The 13,928-nt window shown below is 40.1% G+C and overlaps 1 non-coding gene across 1 annotated transcript; it reads left to right on the top strand.

Moving 5' to 3' along the window:
* The first annotated feature begins 6,207 nt into the window (after positions 1-6,207).
* On the top strand, positions 6,208-6,279 carry Trnad-guc (transfer RNA aspartic acid (anticodon GUC)). The gene has a single exon. It is a non-coding gene; the product is annotated as a tRNA-Asp (tRNA).
* Positions 6,280-13,928: the final 7,649 nt, after the last annotated feature.

Raw genomic sequence — 13,928 nt, 5'->3', positions numbered from 1 at the left:
GGTCAATCGGCCAGATTTAACTGCTGTCAGGTATCGCGACGAGATCTTGGGACCTCTTGTGGTGTTGTTGCGAGGTGGTGTGCGCCAGACTTCGTATTGATGTACGATAATGCTCGAGCTCAAAGAGCACAAGTGGTTGATATTTTCTTGGAAACCTGCGGTTGTTTGGTTGATTTGGGGGAAGGGGACCAAACAGCGAGGTCATCGGTCCCATCGGATTAAGGAAAAAAGTCTGTCATGCCCTTTCGAAGGAACCATCCCAGCATGTGCCTAAAGCGATTAGGGAAATCACGGAAAACCTAAATCAGGACGGCAGGACGCGGGTTTCAACCGTCGTCCTCGCGAATGCGAGTCCAGTGTGCCAACCACTGTGCCACCTCGCTCGGCCTGCATGTATAGCATGTTTCTGCTCGCTCTCGCAATTTAAATCCCATAGAGCATGTCTGGGATGCACTATGGAGACAGGATGCATCACGTTAGCATCCACCAACTAGTCTAAAAGACTTGCTAACAGCTCTGCAGGAAAAATGGGCGTTATTTCCTCAACATTAGGCTGATGACATTACCCGCAGCATGTCCCGTCGTTGTCAGGCCTGCATTCCAGCCGGACATGGTAACACCCCATGCTGGGCACATTAACCAGTTGTCTGAATGAGTGTGCAAATCTGTTAAGTTCGAAAAAACGAAGAACATTTTTGTCTACCGTTATAGATGTCTGTATTCTTTACATTGTTTCTTCTTTACTATCGCCTGTTTAAACTGTTTTGTGGCAAAATAAACGCAACCTTGCAAAATTTCCGTTTGTTACTTTAATTTTGGACATCAGTGTATATAAAGACGTAGACTTATGATTACACTCTTTGTTGATTACTGATGCTGGTTCAGTCATTACAAATCAGACACCTCCCGCATAAGTGCCTTTTAATTTCAACAAGAGATCTACAGTTTCAACATCCATCAGCAGTGACGCCATGCTGCAATAAAAAAAACACATTGGATCACGTTTATACAAGAACAAGCACACTGTTCCAGATACATACCTGCAATATTGTCACAAGGACATCTACTCCATTCATCCTATAACCAGAGCTATTACGTGAATGCTTCATAGTTGCAGCTGCTCATTACCAGAATAACACTGAAGTGAATGCAAGGTACAGCATGTCTTATTTTCACTCTCGGAGGGAGCAAGTGGAGGGGGAAGGGGCAGGATGCAGTCTTCTGTTGGTAGGTCTACAATCCGTCCAGACAGCCAATGGAATAATTTTCTGCCATTTCTTAGCTAATATGAGAAGAAATAGAATGGTAATGCAACTGTCTTGAGAGGTGCTGAATTGACTCACTGTCTGGATCCATTATTCAGGTGCGCTGGAGGAGGATAGTGCACTTATTAGCCTACAGGCCATTTCCTCATACATTAAAGATTTTCCTGAAGTCCTTAGTGTTTCTGTGAGGATCTTGTGTGAGACTTATTTTGTGTATTAACTGAACCCACTATCTGCTTGCAGTACACAGAGTGCACATGCCTTGCTGGAAGAGGTGGGGCAAGGGAAGTGATAGGTGGTGTTTATTTATATAAGGACCATAAATTACTATGCCAGAATGCAGTCAGTTCCCTTACCTATGTGAGGGCAGGCGAGAGCCGCAGAAAATCACCAAAGGTGAGTGAACATTCTATTGTAGGCAGTAAACACCGCCGCCACAACTTCATACACCTTCAAAGGCCGTCTCGATTTCGTGAGCTCTTAGCCCACCCACAAGATTGTTTGACATCTATAGGCGTTTTCATCGACCATTTCCTGCTCCCTCTAAAAGTATTCCTCAGCAAAGTGCGGTTCCTACCTAGACTTAGTCGATTTCCATCAAGTGTTGGTAGATACATGCCATCATGGGAAAGTCTATAGGACTTTTCAAAATGGGTTTCGGCCACAATACATGTAAAACATTACAGACTTGGTCCATTACCTCCAGGACGAACAAAAGCCCCATACAGTGGATGTAGGAAACAGACACTGACGTTTACAGTAGCGTACAGGTAAGTTCAGGCATAACATGTTATACCTTGGAGCACTCCCAAAGCTATACTGTCTAATCAGTGGTACCCAGACACCTATTAGTGGACGTCAATAAGTAGTGTGCCCTTCGTTCCTCTACAGCCGAAACCAGATGAGGTAGTAATATTCGGTACTAGGATCTGGAGCGAATTCGACGTTCTAACTCATCACAAGGGTATTCCATTGGGTTCAGGTTGAGATTCTTGGCAGACCAGTCCATTTCAGGAATGTTATTGTCCAGAAACAATTGCTTTATGCTGCTTTATTGCAGGGTGCATTATCATCGTCTTTGCATTGTTCCTAGACTGTACAGAATCCTGTGAAATGAATTCGTATCCTATATACACCTGTTGTACTGATGACTAGCCAGGCCCACGATGAGTATTTGCTGGCACAATTTACGATGTGATGCTGTTCTCGGCTGTAAGCTCACAGTGATCAACTCCAGTTGTAGGTGCCTGAATAGGTAAAAGTGGTAATTCTTCTTTCTATGATAATAACAGTTACTGTTGCACGCAATATTTATGAGATCTTATGGGATTTTATTTGTTTCTAGGGAGTTTGGTGATGGCAGAAGGGGACGATACTACAAAAAAAAAAAAAAAAAAAGGTTCAAATGGCTCTGAGCACTATGGGACTTAACATCAATGGTCATCAATCCCCTAGAACTTAGAACTACTTAAACCTAACTAACCTAAGGACATCACACAACACCCAGTCATCACGAGGCAGAGAAAATCCCTGACCCCGCCGGACGATACTACAACCACTGTGTGAATTTGTGGGTGTCATTTATTAGTAGCGAAATTTTATCGAACAAGTAGACAAAGTTAAGGCACTTAAAGGCTTTTATTTAAGGGGAGTATCAATGCACTATCCTGATAATGTTAAATTTCACACATTTATACCATGTATTCTCAGGTACTATTTAAGGCAAAAAAAAAAAAAAAAAAAACTTTGCCAGGAAATAGTCTTATCTTATACATTCACTGATGTACTATCAAGTATCAACTTTTTTGAGGATATGAATTTTGTAGTGAATATCATAAAAATTTATGTAATTTTTGAAAAAAAAATATTTTTATGATCAAACTTTGAGTGCTATCTGTATCACTGTAGAGCTGTATAAACATAATACCACTGTAAATGAGAGGTAAAAATTTCAGAGCTTAAGCTAGTTTCTGAGATATGGGAAACATTTGCAAAAAAAGTAGTTCCCAGATATTGCACTTGGAAGTTGAAGTTAAGGAAAACTCAGTTTTGAATGAAGAGACAGCCTGAAACTCTAAAGTTCTGTAATCTGTGTCAACCAGATGCAATCTGTTTCTCTATTTGAGGGATGTTGCAGCTTCTGTTGTATTTTTGTCCATAATTTCTGCTTTGGAGACTCGTTGTTTATCCAGTTCTTGTAGGTTTGCACACTTAATTCCAGATTGCTTCAGAACCTTTGTTCTACCTGCATTTGCATCATTTAAGGTGATCACAGCGTCACTGGCTCCATGTTTTCAAAGCCACAAATACGTTTTTAGGCACCCTGCTCCATACGACAGGTCGAAAGACTCCTTTACATTCAGTATTTTTTACTGTGAGGCATTTTTTCGGAAGATCTGGGTGCGCTAGACCTTTTTATACTGGATTTACTATTGTTCCAACAGCTTCAGGGCAGGTGTTTCTATAGGTACATTCGGTTCCTGCTGCCTCAGCTTTGCGCTATTTACACCAGTCAATTTAATAAAAATTGTGTTGTGGCTTCCCATCACTTGACATCTTGTGGAAAATCGTTGCCCAAACTGCATTTCGCATTCCTTCCAGGCTGTTTGTATTCTTTCTGACGGCCTGGCCGTAGTAGTCACTTAATAATTGATTGTTTTGTCAAACATCCTCTAATGGTCTTGCCATCTTCAAACATTTTGCTGGAAAAGTTCTGCATATTTTACATTGTTAGGTACCTATTTGTTTCTGCACATGACAGACAAATTGTAACTTTTGTGGTGTTGGGTCGTCAAAGGGCTTACTGCCAGTTATTGATTTTAATGTACTGGAATCACCATCATATTTGAATTTAGCATAGCGAACACTGTGTTGTTTTTGAGGGTGCTGAAAGATCTTCACAGATGAGGCACTTTCAATTACTCCATTGTATCCTTCATAAGTTTTCTGAAAGTTGTGTTCATACATTTGTTTGTTTTCGTTATTGATGCCCACTTCTGCACATCTATAGCAATGTGACAATACTTCAACAATAAGTACCTCCTCAGTATCAATAGTTATGGCAGCTGCACAAGAATTTTTAAATCCATGGCCCTTTTCTGCCATCATCCATCATTTTCTTCAATTGGTTTCACTGTTGCATATTTAATTCACTGCTTAGGCCTACTGTTTCCCCTAAAGCATCTTGTATCTTGAAACATTAGCGGAGGGGTTTGATAGATGTCAAAAATTCTAGCTTATTATCACAACTCGAACGAGAGACTTCCAAACTAAGAACTACATCGTTCCTTTTGAAGACATTTTCAGAAATTATTATCTCTCTACTGGACAAATCACAGCATGTAGTTTGATTAAACATTGTTTTCCATACACTTAAACTAAATTTTAAACTTATATCACAGGCACTGCTTTCACTATATGCTTCATTACTGTTCACAAGCTTCTTCTGGAAAGCTCTTGGTGGCGAAGAAATTCGTTTAGTGTTTCTTGCGCTAATCACATTCTCTGGATGTAAACTTCCAACAGGACTGTTCTGTAGAATCCATTTCCCTCGTCTCTTCTCTTCTTAAATTTTCCGTTTGGTAGAGTCATATTAAAGAGAGAAACACAACTCAGTGAGCAACAATTTCAAGTAAATACAACAAAAGATGTAATGCACCTTACAAAAAGTGAATGTTACCATGCATTATACCACAAACAGGAAGTGATATCACAGCCACCAGTGTAGCCAATCTACGCAGCAGGATGATTAGTATTATACAACATAAATTACCGCCTTCTAGAGCAAATTGTTCCCGAGATATCTTTTCGTAACTGTACAAGTGCTCACGAAACCTATATAAATTACATGTGCAGTAAATTATTTCAAAATAAATTAAAAACATTTACAGTCACCCAAAATCAGCGAAACATACGTCAAATTAAAGAAAAAAAACTACAAACAACAATTTTCCATAAAAACCTAAAAATCGACATCTTATATCCACACCACCTTTTGTACTTCCCTTAAAGAACAGAATAAAACAACATCTATTCACTTTCGTCGAGCAATAGCTCCAGGAAGCTCATACAATACACTATTAGGAATATCCTTCATACAACGTGAAACTGGGCGATATTTTTATATCCCACCAAAAGATGAAGAAGATTAATCTTTCTGAAGTAGTAGAGAAGCTTGCTAAACGCTAATGCTTTTAGTTTATTGCTGTAATTGCTATGTAAATAAATTATGACATCCTTTTATCTTAAACAACATACACTTCAAAAGATCAAAGAACTGTTATTCTACAAGCTCAAACAGTGAATTTTCGCTGTAAAAGGAAGTGAAAATGAATTCATATCATCAAATGACACAAATTTACTGTTACGCCACAATTAACTTCTTTCCATGACGCGTTTCAAACGTTTAAATCTTCATCACCAAGTGGATTTATGTGGGTTAAAACGAGATCAATGTGTTATGGTATGTCTTTGGGATTTTTCTACCACGTGGCACTGTTTTAAAGGAGTCTGTGACCATTGGAGGCAGTGCCATATGTTACCCTAAAGTCGTAACACAACACATAACGTGTTTTAATCGACATAAATCTAGATGATGGAGATTTAAACCTCTGAAACGCGTCTTGTAAATAAAGTGATAATGAAAGGTAACAGTTGATTTGTTTAATTAGTTGTTGGTAACAGTCACGGTGAAGCCTAACTAAAAATGTTTGCATTTAAAGCATTCATACCAGCAGGGAATTTCAGACAATACGGGGATTCATCCCTTATACACAGCAATTTATTTCGGAAACTTGAAGTTTGTTATTTCTGGTCGTAATAACGCTGGTTTATCTTAAGTATTACGAAACACATAAAGTACCACACTATCACCTTAAATTCACATAACTACTCACAAATCTGCAAAAATCATATCATAATATGAGGCTGCTAAATCTCAGAGTCCTCGGTAGTATAGTGGTTAGTATCCCCGCCTGTCACGCGGGAGACCCGGGTTCGATTCCCGGCCGGGGAGAAATTTTTTTCTCTTCTGCAGTGGTTTTTGTTCAGTAGTATAGTAAGAAATAGATGACATACACTTGCCGTTTTAACAAAACCTCTATGTTTCTACGTTACAACAATTCGACTGGAATGTTGACAAGATTTTGGACTATTACATTGCACGGTACTGTTACTTGTTATTGCAGAAACACGAGTGAGACACTACCTTAGTTCTTTACCAGAGTTCTAGAATTTCTCTTGTCAACAGAAAAGCCTTTATTTGTAACTAGCACAGAAGCATGCCGAGATGATGCTGCGCCCCTGGCGGAAATGCTAAAGCGTATCTTCTTTCCCCCCTCCCCCTCCTGCGACCAATTGTTCCACCATAAAACTATCGCCCTGCAATTTTTTTCTATGCAGATTTATCAGATTTTCTTTTTTTTTAGTGAGTTTAATAAAAATTAACAGATACTGCTAAATATTACTTAAATGAAGTATGTTGAAAAATATTGCACGTAGCAAATGAAATGTGTAATTGTAGTAAATATATTAAAAATTGAAAGTAAAACAAAATATGTATGTTATTTATTATGGCAGCTACTGTACATTGATCTCAGTATGATACATACTAAAGAATATATTTTATTTTATCCATCCAAAATATTGGCCAGAAATAAGAAAAAGGACTGTAAGTATTATCTGAAAAAAAGCTCATTCCTGAAATTGTTTGTACCATAATTTTATTTTTCATTTCCTAGTTTTAGCATAGTTCACTAACTCACTGTCCTATTCTATCGAAAAGATAGCTAAATTTGACAGTGTGCTTTGACCCATACTCGACCTTAATCAGATTTTATATTTGATTAGCTGCAGCTGCATTCACTGATTAACAAACTGCAGCTGTCTTTATGCACGAAGACTAAAAAGCTCCCATAGCATTATCTATCAGCAACAGAAGGCTTATTCTTGAATTAGCTACATCACCCGCTCGTCGACCTTTGGGATCCTACAATACCGTAGGAAAGTGAAATGATGATGTGGTAACTATGTGCGTTTCCCCCTCAGGCCGAGAGGAAGACTATTATGTCTCGTAAGCAGAAGATGGGAAACGGCTGGTGTAGGACAACGCGCGTATCCCTCCATGTTAATTCTTAAACAGTCTTTCGGTTCATCTCTCTTTCTTTTCTTTCTGTACAGTTTTTTCGCTACATCTGTGCCCGTGCCCTCGGTGAGGGGAAGGGGAGGGGGGAGGGTTGGACGCTTTCTCGCCACAGCCTCGTTACGGCTCTGGTAACCAGCAACCAAAAATACGTCAAATGAAATGAGTGCCGAAACTGACGTGTTTAATATAATTGTAGTTGTTCCTTGTAAGGACAATTTTAAAAAGTTACATGAAAGGAACACTAGATATTGAATGTATTGTAAGGTTTCATGCATGTCATTCCCACTGACGGGTAATCTTCACTATGATAACTTTACATTTTTGTGCTCGGGAACTGTGGCATGTGCCTCGTGATGACTGGGTGTTGTGTGATGTCCTTAGGTTAGTTAGGTTTAAGTAGTTCTAAGTTCTAGGGGACTGATGACCATAGATGTTAAGTCCCATAGTGCTCAGAGCCATTTGAACCATTTGAACTGTGGCATGTATGTGCTACTTCGGTTTCATCTCATGTAATTCCGTGCTTTTATAACCAGAACGCCAACAGTTATTATATTAGAACACCAAATCTAAATATACTGGAGTTTCAATCAACAGCGCCAATCGACACATGACTTCCCAGGAGGGTCTGAATGCTTCGTAACAGAAAGAAAACGAACGTTAAGTTTCGCGATAAGGTTTTTATCGCAATTTCAGTAATTTTAAGACTGAACACACTAGAAGCAAGCAGAAATCTGATTAGTTGTCACTTACTAACTAACAGTTAAAAGATTTTCCGTCTGTAGATATTTTGTGATTCGTCCTATTAGAAATGAGTTATTCTTGGTTCTCATTAGCTTAGATCTGTTCTAATCTACGGACCAACCACGATGTAGATCTACTAGAAGCATACCATTTTACAGTTACTTTGGAACGGTAAAGTCAAGTATTTGCTTCTGCTTGAAAATGAAATGTTGCAGGAGCGGTGTTGAAACAGTTACGATGTGAAACCTTCACCCGGTTCGTTTTACGTATTGGCAAGACGCTTCAAATCATTACGAACGGACTGCGAGACAGATGTGGCAAACAAATTACACGTTACGTTCAAAACTTCAGAATACTGAAAAGCCTTCCGCCGCAGATCTCTGTTCCACCAACTGGACGTACACGGATAGATGCATAACGTTGATAAAAATCAGTAGGGGATATCATTTTCTTAAACATTTCATTTGTCAACATGTAACATTACCCTATTTACACGTGCTGATATGCTTCAGGGAGCTGCGCCTCCGTTGGCTCTGGCTGAAAATCCACTGACGGAAGTAGGCTATTCCAAATGATGACATCTACACCAGGTTTACAGTCGAATACACTTTAACTGCACTTTGATATTAATATTAAACAACCTACTGTTTATGGTCAGTTCAAGTCTCATAAAGGACAAGCCACATACTGCATTCTGTTGATGTTCAATATTACGATTGTTCGAGTGCAGTAATTTGACACTGAAGTGAGCCAAAAGCTTGCATGTGGCAAGTAAATCATTAATGTGTTCCCTGATTGTACAGTCCTTACAACTAGATGCCCACATCAAAACGAAAACGATGTGCACTGTAAAATAATATCATTTGGAAATAACACAATTCACAGTCAGATGCTGTTGTCACAGTAAGCATTATTGAAGATTAACACAGTTCACAATCAATCATTGATAAACGGCCACTGAATTACAGAGAGATCTCCAGGATGCGAAAGCTAGATGAAACACCGGCACGTTAGACGAGTTGTAATTTGCGCTGATTCGACTGCGGTACGTTTTTAAGACGCACATTTTGATCGTTTCATAACCTGCCGGAGACTGACTGAAATAGCTTCCAGCAGCCTCTTCTTTTACAAGAGTTCAATAATTAGCAATATATTCAGCCATTGTTGTTTGCTGTCTTTTGGCAAACTACAATTAAAGATTTATATTTCTGAAATACTGAGTATTGGAATAATATTTGTTTGACTGAGACCTTTTAGATAAAACGGTAGCTGCTATTGGATTATACTGTCTAGTTTGCCAAATTATGGCATTCTATTTCAGTAACAAACAATGCTAATTACTGTGAAACTAAATGAAGGCTAAATTTACTAACATATTTCTAGCATTATTGGTTATCAAGATATACTTTTGATCTACTTTATCTGGAAGTTAGCAGTTAAGCACATGTTTACATAGGAACAATGATAACAAAGTTTTATATTACCGGTATTTTGCAATTAGCATAGTTTCTAGGTAATCTAATTACGTCAAGGGCCTCTAATTGACCAAATGAATGTGACCAATAATGAAGTCAAATTGCCTAAGTCCTGAGATAGTATTTGACATTTCTGGTACTGCACACATTCTCATAAAAATAACGTTACTGAAAATATTTGTATAGACGAAAATAAGAAATAAAATTTTTAGGGGAAAGGAAAACATAAAGGACAAATTAATACACCTGATTTGCTACAAACACAGCCCCAATCTTCTACCACATACTTTCCCTTGTGATGTAAGAAAAGAAGAAACTTTTGTCAAATTTTGCAAAAGTCTTCGTTACTCAGTTCTCCGTTACTCTGGTTGGTGTACTGTCGGGGAAAACAGTGTATCACACAGAAGGGGAGGAGGAAACAAAGTGAAACTTCACTTGAGATGGTATCTGATGTTATTTGAGCGATTACAAAATAGAGTCAAATTTACAAAGAACTTGGCAGCATGAGCCCACTTACCAATATGATGCTGCACACTCTCTGGCCTCGATGAAAGCACTGATTCGGTTGGGAAGGCTCTCATAAAGCGGTTGTGGCCTCCCTTGAGTCAGATAACGACAAGATTATTAGAGTGGATGCAGCAAATACCTGCTTATAATAAGCAATCCTTTTTTACAACAAAGTGCGTTGGCATTATCGGCATTTTCAAGTACCTGCAATTACAATTTTGGCGAGAACAGCTATGGATGCCAATGTCAATTATATTAAAGTAGCTGATTTGTACTCACGTCTAGATTTATGTGATGTCCATATTACGTCGTTAGTGGACTGTTTTATAACTGTCACTGCTTTAATAAGGTGGTAAATAACGTCAAGATACTGAAAATAAAATGTCAATTACGACGTGACAGCAGTTTAACAGTTCCACCATTACTACGCAAATGTTTACAAAGATCGTGCAGATGAACAGCGATATTATTTTATTAACTAAAATTTATTACGATTGTCCTTGGTTGTTGGATATGTTACTTCCGGTTTATCCATTTTCGTATTCTAGAAGTTCAATAAAGTTTTTGAGATAATAGCATACAGAATTTAGGCACAAGTACTACCTCACAAACCTCATTAAACTTCTAGAATACGAAAATGGATAAATCGGAAGTAACATATGCAACAACCAAAGGCAGTCGTAACAAATTTTAGTTAATAAAATACTATCGCTGTTCATCTGCACAACTTTGTAAATATACACATCAAAAAAAGTTTTGCATCACCCTGGTTCCCAGGAAGGGCTCTCAACAAGGGAAGTGCCCAGGCGTCTCGGAGTGAACCAAAGCGATGTTGCTCGGACATGGAGGAGGTACAAAGAGAAAGGAACTGTCGATGACATGCTTCGCTCAGGCCGCCCAGGAGCTACTACTGCAGTGGATGACCGTTACCTGCGGATTTACGTGCAGCCACAGGACGTCGTGTTACGACTCAAAGTGTGCGCAATAGGCTGCATGATGCGCAACTTTACTCCGACGTCCATGGCGAGGACCGTCTTTGCAGCCACGACACCCAGCAACATACCGAATGGGCCGCTCAAGACTGGCATCACGCTCTCTTCACCGATGAGTGTCGAATATGGCTTCAACCAGACAATCTTGGGAGACGTGTTTGAAGGCAACCCGGTCATGCTGAACGCCTTATACACACTGTCCAGCGAGTGCAGCAAGGTGGAGGTTCCTGCTGTTTTGGGGTGGCATTATGTGGGGCCGACGTACGCCGCTGGTGGTCATAGAAGGCACCGTAACGGCTGTACGATATGCGAATGCCATCCTCGACCGATAGTGCAACCATATCGGCAGCATATTGGCGAGGCATTCGTCTTCATGGACGACAATTCGCGCTCCCATCGGTCACATTTTTTGAATGACTTCCTTCAGGATAACGACATCGCTCGACTTGAGTGGCCAGCATATTCTCCAGACATGAACCCTATCGAACATGCCTGGGATAAAACTTCCTGGCAGGAAGTTTCATATCAGCGCACACTCCGCTGCAGAGTGAAAATCTCATTCTGTGCCTGGGATAGACTGAAAAGGGCTGTTTATGGACGACGTGACCCACCAACCACTCTGAGGGATCTACGCCGAATCGCCGTTGAGGAGTGGGACAATCTGGACCAACAGTGCCTTGATGAACTTGTGGATAGCATGCTACGACGAATACGGGCACGCATCAGTGCAAGAGGACTTGCTGCTGGGTATTAGAGGTACCGGTGTGTACAGCAATCTGGACCACCACCTCTGAATGTCTCGCTGTATGGTGGTACAGCAAGAAATGTGTGGTTTCCATGAGCAATAAAAAGGACGGAAATGATGTTTATGTTGATCTCTATCCAAATTTTCTGTACAGGTTCCGGAGCTCTCGGAACCGAGGTGATGTACAACTTTTTTTTGATGTGTGTATATAGCGCCGTAACAGTGGAACTTTTTAACTGCTACTCTATTTTCAACATCTTGACATCATCTACTATCTTATGAAAGCAGTGACAGTTACAAACAGTCCGCTAATGACGTAATATGGACGTCACATCAATCTAGACGTGAGTACAAATCAGCTACTTTAATATAAATGACACTGGCATCCATACCTGTTCTCACCAAAATTGCCATTGCAGGAACTTGAAAATGGCAATGAAACCGAAACAGTTTGTCGTAAATAAAGATTGCTTATTATAAGCAGCTATTTGGTGCACCTACTCTAATAAGCAGGTCGTTATCAGACATATATTATGCTGCTGGCCCTACAGAAGAAAAATTCTCCTGACTCAATTAGTCCACAACTGGTGCAATTGGTACTTGATATCCGAGTTACAGGTATAGGGACGGAGCTCACATCAGAACTGGTTCCACGTATGTTCTATCGCGGCAGGTCTGGGAATCTTGCTGCCACGGGAGTACCTCAACATCACACAGATGTTTCGTACTGACATGTTCCAAGCGTGGACGAACAATCTCCTGTTGAAAAATGGCACCACGGTGCCGTGAGACGTAACACTGAGGACGCAAGATGTCATGACGTATCGTTGCGCCGTCAGAGCGCCCTCCATTACGACCAGCCGTGTCCTAAAGTCATTACCCGAGGGCTCCCAATAGCACGACGTCAGGAGTAACACCGCTGGGTCTTTCCAAAACAATGGAAGAATCAAACCTACCCCTGGTTGCCGGCTTACTTGCCGATGATGGTCATCCGGGATAGCATGGAAACGTGATTCATCGCTGAACACAGTGCGACGCTGCTTACAAGGGAACCTCCCCATCGCACCCCCCTCAGATTTAGTTATAAGTTAGCACAGTGGATAGGCCTTGAAAAACAAAACAGATCACAATTTTGGTAAACATTTTTGGAATACAGTGATCAATTAATTGTTATATTTAGATTAAAGTTCAGTCTTGATCACGTTATGTCTGTTTTAATGAGTAACCGGTTTCGGTTTTTTCTATAAAACCATCATCAGTCCCATTGGCTCCTTTGGGCTGGTAGGTGGAGCTCTCCTTGCTGCTGTGCAGTCAAGTGCAAAAGTTGACTGCACAGCAGCAAGGAGAGCTCCACTTACCAGCCCAAAGGAGCCAATGGGTCTGATGATGGTTTTATAGAAAAAACCGAAACCGGTTACTCATTAAAACAGACATAACGTGATCAAGACTGAACTTTAATCTAAATATGAAAACAGATCAATTGAGAAAACAGGAAGAAGTTGTGTGGAACTGTGAAAAAATAAGCAAAATATACAAACTGAGTAGTTCATGGGAAGATATGCAACGTCAAGGACACTGGGAACGCAGGAGCGCTGTGGTCTCGAGGTAACGTGAGCAGCTGCGGAACGAAAGGTCCTTGGTTCAAATCTTCCATCGAGTGAAAAGTTTAATTTTTTTTCAGTTTATGTGACAAACTCTTATGTTTTCATCACTTTTTTGGGAGTGATTATCACATCCACAAGAAAACCTAAATCGGGCAAGGTAGAAGAATCTTTTTAGCCCTTCGCCAAGTGTACAAGTTAGGTGGGTCGACAACATATTCCTGTCATGTGACGCACATGCCGTCACCAGTGTCGTATAGAATATATCAGATGTGTTTTCCTGTGGAGGAATCGGTTGACTTATGACCTTGCGATCAAATGTTTTCGGTTCCCATTCGAGAGGCACGTCCTTTCGTCTGCTAATCGCACGGTTTTGCGATGCGGTCGCAAAACACAGACACTAAACTTATTACAGTGAACAAAGACGTCAATGAACGAACGGACAGATAATAACTATGCA

This window comes from Schistocerca nitens, chromosome 6 (assembly GCF_023898315.1).
Source record: "Schistocerca nitens isolate TAMUIC-IGC-003100 chromosome 6, iqSchNite1.1, whole genome shotgun sequence".
Taxonomy (NCBI): domain Eukaryota; kingdom Metazoa; phylum Arthropoda; class Insecta; order Orthoptera; family Acrididae; genus Schistocerca; species Schistocerca nitens.
Note: the sequence above shows the minus strand (reverse complement) of the source record. Positions and strands in the feature narration are given on the sequence as shown.